The following is a 6854-nucleotide window of genomic DNA, read 5'->3' as shown; positions in this document are numbered from 1 at the left end:
AGACAGCCACCTCTGGAGAACTTTGAGATGTGTCCCAGTTAACCCTGTCTACAACACAGCATCTTCCTTTCTATATCAGCTTCTCTCTTGCCCAAGGGGAAAGAAGGAAACCTGTAACACCTCAGGTGTTACTTCTCTCAAGGTGCTAAGGTCTCAGAGGTGTCCCTTCTTTAAAGTGCAGCTTAAAATGAATGAATAAATCATAAGACAATATTGTAATAACTATGTATGGTGCCAGATGGGTACTAGACTTGTTGAGAGGATCATTTCATATGTTATAGAAATGTCTAGCCACCATGCTGTACACCTGAAACTAGTATAATATTAAATGTCAACTGAAATTGAAAAATAAAAATAAAAATTGAAAAAAACATGCAAGAGGAAGGGGGAAAAGCCACTGAAATGCATACTTAAAATTTAAATAAATAAACAAGGGAAAAAAGATTGTAACATAACAGCCTAAGAATCAGTAAGACCATTGGAGGATCAAGCAACTGTAATGGAAAGATCGCTCTCTAGAGTCAGACCAGGCTTTGGATCTCAGTCCTACTCCTGAATTCCTGTGTGGCCTTAGGCAAATACTTAGCCTTCCAGAGCCTGAGTTTTTTCCTCTCTATAATGGAAGTGATGATAATGAGCTATCTGTTTAGGTATGCAAGAAAAATGAAAGATATAATGCATTTAACACATCTTTTATAGGACTTGGCAGAGAACAGGTATCCAATGAATCACAGCTCTTGTTATTGGACAAGACAAGAGAGATGGCTTCTCTAGTGTCCTTTAATCCTGGGTGAATGTCTGCATCCACTCTGGCGAAGAATTTCTCTTCTTAGATAAGTTATTGGATATATACATATGGTTTACTATTTCTTCTACCTTCCTGTTTTTATTACCCAAGTAATTTATGACTGAAAACTTCATAAAATTTCAATTATCATAGAAAACACAAAAATTCTCTTGGTACCCATAGAATTCTATTCCTTTTCCTGGGGTAATCACTGTTTTCAGTTTGTTTTGCAGATTGAGGGTGTTTCTGTAAGCAAGTGTACTATGAATACACATATAGAAATGCATGGTGTTATTTTGTGGGAGGTTTTAAAAAAATACAATGTATGTTTTGTTTGTATATATTAATATTTTATTGAAATATAATATGCATATGAACATGAGACAAGTGTATAGTTTAATGAATTTTCAAGCTGAAGACACATGCAACCAGCACTCATATGAAGAACCATTATCATTACCCCCAAAAGTCTCTTTTCTGCCCATTTCCAATCAATAAACCCCCAACAGTGGCCACTATTCTGACTTATACCAGCATAAATTAGTTTTGCCTGCTTTTGTGCTTTATATAAATTGAATCCTACAGTATATTAGTTTTATGTTGTTGTGTAACAAATTACAACAAATTCCACAGCTTAAAACACAAATCTATCATCTCAAAGTTTCTGTAGCTCAAAAAATCCAGGCCTAGTGTGGCTGGATTCTCTTCTATTAGCCCTACAAGGCTGAAATCAAGGTGTCAGCTATGGCTGGTCTCTCATCTAGAGCTTACGTCATCTTCCAAGCTCAATGGTTACAGAAAGAAATCATTTCCTTGTAGTTTCATGATTGAGGTTCCCATTTTCTTGCTGGCTGTCAACTGGGGCTCATTCTCAGCAACTACAGGCCACTCAAATTTCTTGTCACAAGGCCTCCTCTATGTTAAAGCCAGCAACAGAGAACTGCTCTCATGTTAACCTCCCTTGTGCTTCAACTCTGATTTCCTCTCCTGCAAGCAGACAGAGAACATGCTCTGCTTTAAAAGAACTCATTTGATTAGGCCAAGTCTATCTGGATAATCTCCCTATTTTAAAATTCACTAATTTGGGACTTGAATTCAATCAGCAAAATTCCTTTGTAGCAGTACCTACATTAGTACTTGACTGAATAACTGGTGGAAAGTGTGTATACTAGGCTACAGGAATCTTGGAGGGCTATCTTAGAATTCTGCCTACCACATGCAGTATTTACTCTTTCACATCTGATTTCTTTCCCTTAATATGATGTTTGTGAGATTCATCCATATTGTGAGGAACATGTCTTTTGGTGAACATGTATACATATTGAATAACTATTTCTGTTGCAAACCACTAAGATTTTGGAGTTCTTTGTTATCGCAAAATAGCCCAGCCTATCCTGACTGAGAGAGAAATTTGGAAGTCTAATTGCTATAACCAAAGGTGATAGATTCTGCCATATGGCCTGCCAATAAGGCAGTCCCATGAATATTGTACGAGAATATCCTGTTTGCCACATCCTTACCAACACATGTTATAATAGAAGTCTGTGTGTATATATAGATTTAACCAGCCTAGGTTTTATTTTATACACTTATGTAATAAGGATTTTACCCTGTGTAAGGATCTAGGAAAGCATGCCTAACCCCCCTGCCTGACTGAAACACTAACATTACCACCAAGTACTGTGGATAATACTTACTGTTTTCTATGTTTTCAAGAAACATATCACTCCCAAATATTCCATGTATTTACTAATTTATAATATTTATTGTTTGCTTTCTATCTTCAGCAACTAAGAGATAAGCTTCCGCATAGCAGGAATCTTTGTTGGTTTATTGCTATATCCCAAGTACCTAAAAGAGTGCTTGACACATACATAGCAGATGCTTCAAAATATTTGCCAAATTGACAAATAAATATTAACCCAATATATAAACTTTGGATTATTATTAATTATAATTAATTATTTTTACAGTTCTATGATTATATTTTCTAAAATAGACAAGTAAGATACTCTCCAAAAAAAGTGTCTCCTGAATTTAAATGTGGGAAAAGATTTAATTATGCATTTTTATCCTTTGCCCTGCTTTCTCTACTTAATCTTTTTTCTTTTATTTTTTGGTTTTTCAATTACAGTTGTCACATTTTTCCCTCATTGTCACCCCCAACCAGCCCACCCCTTCTCCCGCAATCATATCCCTCCCCGTTGTCCACGTCCATGAGTCATTTATACACGTTCCTTGACTAGACCCTTCCCTTACTTATCCCCCTTCTCTCCCTCTTATGTTACATGGTTGTATTAGAGAATTTTAAAGCATATCCTAAATTCTTTCTGGATATGCCTATATAATTGAGACTATTTCAGAAAACCAGTGATTTAAACATTTTTTTTTTAAGATTTAATGGGAAGGCCACCCTCCCCTCCACACCCCCACTCTTATTAGGGTTTTCTGGACCCAAGGGTAGGTAGGATGATGACCATGTTCAGCTTGAAGCAGCTAGAGGAGCTTGAGACCTTCGTGCATTGTCCTTTACAAGATTACAAAGCGTCCTAATATTTGAGGGGGGGGGATAGTTATTTTTTACGAACCAGGGGTATGGACTTGGGGGGGTTGCTGGGGGAGGGAGATGCTGGGTGGAGGGGAGCAAAGGGGAGAAAATTGGAACTGTTGTAACAATATAATCAAAAAACATTAAAAAATTTATTTTTAGAGAGAGGAGAAGGGAGGAAGAAAGAGAAAGAGAAACATCAATGTGCGAGAGAAACATCAATGTGCAAGAGAAACATTGCTGTGCAAGAGAAACATCAGTGTATGAGAGAAACATCCAACAGTTGCCTCTTGCACACTCCCAACTGGGGACCAGACCTGCAACCCAGGAATGTACCCTGACTAGGAATCAAACTGGTGAATTTTCAGTTCTCAGACTGGCACTGAATTCACTGAGCCACACCAGCCAAGCCTAAACATATTTTCTTCATAGAGCACTGTACCACACCAAAACAATAAACATTTATCCCTGCATATCCATTCTGAAAAATCTTTCCTTCACACTGCAACTAATCAAAATGCTGCTCCTCCCTCGTGATTGAAGTCAGTTGGGGTCTAGAGCAGAACTGTCAAAGAGAACAACTTTCTGTGACAATGGAAATATTCTTCATCTGTACTCTCTGATACCTTAGCCTCTAGCCACCTGTGACTAGTGAGCACTTGAAATGTTAGTGTGACTGAGGAATTAAATTTTAATCCAACTTAATTACAAGTCATTTTTATTCAATTTAATTTTAAGTTAATTTAGATGGCCACATGTGGCTAGCAGTTACCATATTGAACAGCACAGCTCTAGAAGAAAGAGATGGAAGAATGAAGTCCATTGTCAATCATTTGACTGTGGTAGCTAGAGGGATCCTGAGACTCAGGTGAGAGAAGAAGGTGCTAGGTCCCTTTCTTTATAACCTCTTCACCCAAGTGATGGAGAAAAAAAACAAAGTGCTCTTTATCTTCTCTCTTTAGGTAGGGAGACTTGAGCTGGGAGACAGAAGGACTCACACTCTTATAGTCATTGGACATCACCTTGACTTGTTCCTTCATGTGGTTGTTGGCTTAGGCTGTGATTGCACAGGTCCACTGACTCAAGTTGGAACTCTGGATGTGAAATGGGAATTTTGAAGACCTGGGTTTCATAGTTCACACACAATTCCCCTGCTCATACTATGTTTTGTGCAGCTCACCCTGGCGGCACATGCAGAGAGGTACTCCATCTACCTGCTGGATAATTGAACATTTCAAAGGAGGTGGTAATTACTGAAGCAGGTAATGAATCATGCGGAAGTAAAGTCTAGATAGGTTACCTAATAAAAAAAAATACCAGACCCAAGGTTTCAAAAGAGCAAGGAAAAAAAGTATATTACCTACTTTGAGTTACTTCTTGGAGCAGAGAATATCTGGCTCTACTGTACTGTTATGAAATTAATTTGAAGTTGAGAAACTGTAATATATTACAGCTATCAGTCTCTCTGGGCAATTTTACAATCAACATGTCAGATATGAAAAGGGAAAGATCCCAATAACTTATTAATGTGGTATTTGGTGTTCAATCTTCTTTATGCAGCAGAATATTACAGCTAAGCAAAAAATAATCAAAAAGTTGGTTCTCTTTTATACAAAGAAACAAGAAGGAAACTTGAACTTTTAAATTATCTGACCTGTCACTTTCCATTGATTAAGTCTTGCTCATTAAGACAAATTCCATGCTAGAATATAATTTTTGTCTTTTGAGCTCTTTATATGTATGGCTTTTAGTTGCCTTAGTTTCTTTCTTTTTCTGTCCTTTGATATTTTTCCATATTGGCAGCTGCCAAGGAAGAATGGGGCACTGTGCCCCATGGTGATTTTCTTCTTATTTGAGTTCCTCTGTAAATATACATCCATGTAGGTTAATACCTGAAGTTTGCCTACCGATATGGCCAACCGAAGTTAGACATTACCATTTCCCCTTTTGCATGCCATGTTGGTCCAAGAAGGTGTGGGTCTTCTCATAGACAGAAGAGAACCCATACCTAGCTCTACCATTAACTAGCTGTAGGATCTTAGGGAAGTAAATTACCCTGATTCTCAGCTTCTACATGGTTGAAAAGGAGACACTAATGAAAGGGACAGGGTAGCTAAGTGAACTTGCTTTGTGCCTTTTTGCGGGTTTTCACTAATTCCCTACTTCTGGCTTAGTTTCCCTTCTCTCCCAGAATGCCATGGCTCTGCTTGGTGAGATATTTCAACCCTCTCCATCAATGAATGTTGATATGGTGTGGGCATCCTTGGTAACTGGCAGATAGCAGACACTCAATAAACACGTATTCATTCTTCCCTCCCCCAGCTAGAGCTGGATGTCAAACAGCAGCCCCTTGTTCTTCCCCCTGCCCTCTGTTGCCAGGCACAAAATGAAGGCACAAAGCAAGAAGTACTCATGATTACAAAATACTTACAGTAATAACCCAGGCCCAAATGAGCCCTGTGAAAAATAGGAAGTCAGGAGTTTATGTTTAGTTGCCTCACTCCACTCCCCACCCCCACACCCCTATGGATCAACTTCGTTACTGCACCTTCTCATGGGCTCAGTATCTTTTCCCTTTCCTCACCCCCCAAAACTCACCTTCAGATTCTTCATCCACACTACAGTGTAGGTGAATCATAATCCTCTTTGCTCCATGTACATTTACATATGGTTCAGAATCTTCAGTTAAAACAGATTGTTCTCTGAATATAAAATCTCAGGCCTTGAGTAGAGGGCGAATATCCTCCATTTCAAAAGCCCCTTCTGGAGTGTTGAAAATAAAGCCATGTAATTATGTGCCTACAAGGGTGAGTCAACACCACAATGCCATCTTGAACCATGGGCATGGCCAAGAGTTTTCTCACTGGAGATTGCACAAGTAATTACACACAAGAAAGAAATAGTCCTAGGTCCCTGTCAGTTTGAACAAGTGGAGGTAGCAGAGAGAAATTTGCCAGAGCCACGGAAACAAAATAAGTGTGGCAGAATAAAATGCTTCAGTTTGAAGAGAGGTTTTGTGAGATGGTAGGTTGGGGATAAGATCAAGGTTGACTCTAAGAGAATGAAAAGAACTGTGGGAATAGGTCTCAGCTAGAACAGACAATGTTGGGCTGTGGAGGAGAATGATGAAGGAATTTGGCATTCCAAATAGAGTCTTTAAGGAAGAAGTAAATGATTCTTCAAGAGACTAGAGCAGCTCTTCTCAACTTTTGGTGACTTATGAAAGCACCCATATTTGAAAATCTGTTGAAACTCAAAGGTTTTCTCTGGAGAAAAGTTAACCCAAACATAAACTTTACAACCAAACTCAAGGAGTTTTCAACTCTCACCACAAACCTATCCATGGACTCTAGGTCCAAAATTAACCCAGGTTCTCAGTAAAAGTGAGGCTGTTCAGTCATTAAGGTTTCTTGTCCCCTTAGATGTGTAGACCTTGAACTGCCTTCTCACTCAGGAAGGGTCCTGGGCCTGTCTTCAGAGTGACTCAGGTTTGTATTGGTTCTAAACAATCTCAAACTA

Source organism: Furipterus horrens, unplaced genomic scaffold, assembly GCF_987537825.1.
Source record: "Furipterus horrens unplaced genomic scaffold, mFurHor1.1.pri manual_scaffold_17, whole genome shotgun sequence".
Taxonomy (NCBI): Eukaryota; Metazoa; Chordata; class Mammalia; order Chiroptera; family Furipteridae; genus Furipterus; species Furipterus horrens.
Note: the sequence above shows the minus strand (reverse complement) of the source record.